The sequence below is a fragment of the Thalassophryne amazonica genome, chromosome 6, assembly GCF_902500255.1.
Source record: "Thalassophryne amazonica chromosome 6, fThaAma1.1, whole genome shotgun sequence".
Taxonomy (NCBI): domain Eukaryota; kingdom Metazoa; phylum Chordata; class Actinopteri; order Batrachoidiformes; family Batrachoididae; genus Thalassophryne; species Thalassophryne amazonica.
The window spans coordinates 60,493,327-60,494,851 of NC_047108.1; positions in this window are offsets into that span (position 1 = coordinate 60,493,327).

Sequence of the window (1,525 nt, forward strand, 5' to 3'; positions counted from 1 at the left end):
TGACCTCCCTGTTCTTACACACATTAAGTTTAAAGCTGCAGTGTGTAAGATTTAAGGGTGTTTCACAGCAGAAATGAAACACAGCATTCATAACCATCTGTTCATTACTGTATAATTACAAGCAACAATGACTTGTGTTTTCATAAACTTCAAATGAGCCTTTCACATCTACATGGCCAACTCATGGAGGCCGCCATGTTGACACAGATGGCCAAAAGGGACATACAGTATGACCCTGCATTTTGAGCATACTTTAATAAAGCCATGAGTTATTGCACACGGGATTATTAGCAAGGTTGGGTAGGATTACTTTGAAATGTAATCCAAAAGTAATCAGATTACAAGTAATCCAAATGTATGTACATACATACATGTAATCCTACCCAACCTTGCTTATTATTATGAAACAGGGGACAGGGAACAACCCTGGGGAATCCCTGTATTTAATATCAGCTCATCAGAGAAACATTATTTCAGGTTGACACAATTAAGTTGGTTGCTTAAAAAATTACTGACCCACAAATTAAGGTGGAGTTGGCTTTCTGACAACAATACACCCAATACATGTATTTTGATGTTCTGTGTTAAAAGCTGGTGAAAAGTGAAAAGTCCGTCTGTGAAAAGTGTTGTGATACAGTATGGAGCATGCATCCACTACCCCCGCTTCTATCTTTGATGTTGGAAGTTGTTTGTATTCTGCATATAACATTTTACATACATTTACTATGGGATAAGGACAATATGCCAAAGTTAGTCATTACTTTGGCTCTTGGATTCATAGGTAAAGGGATGATTGTGAATGTTTACCAGATGATATGACAATGCCAGTCACTCTGTGCACACTGTCATCGGCAACCAGAGGAGCCTGTTAAGCCCCAAAATGTGAATCAGCTGCAAATCGTGAATTATCCGCAAACCGATAACTGCAAAATGTAAAATGCAAGACCAACAGACTGAAAAACTCCTTTGTCCCTCAGGCCATCAGACTGTACAACTCCTCACTCAGGGGAGGAGGCGTAACAGGAAGACAGGGGACAGGAAGGAGAGGAACAGATCAAATCCATTGATTTATATAGCACCAAATTACAACACAAGGCAACCAGTTACTCATAAAGACCAGTGTTAATACTGAACAAGTGTCCGTTCAGTGGAACACTAAAGAGCATGAACCTGTTATATCCTCTAACTTATATAGTGAATTTTATCAAAGGTTTCGTCTCGTCAGTGTGTATATATATCCAAGAAAAAATACATTAGGTTGAGGATAGTATAATGAATGAATATATATATATATATATATATATATACTAATGTATTTTTTCTTGGATCTATTTTTCTACAACTTATACTGCTAATTATTTACGTCTTTTTTTCTACATTTTAATGTTCGAAATATACGAAATCAAATCAAATATTCACCAAACAGTCGTGGTCGGGAAAGCACTTTGAACTGAAGTGAGAGAAATAGCGACATCTGCTGGGCGGCACTGAGCCTCGCACTCTGCCGTGTCCGCTGCGTGTTTGA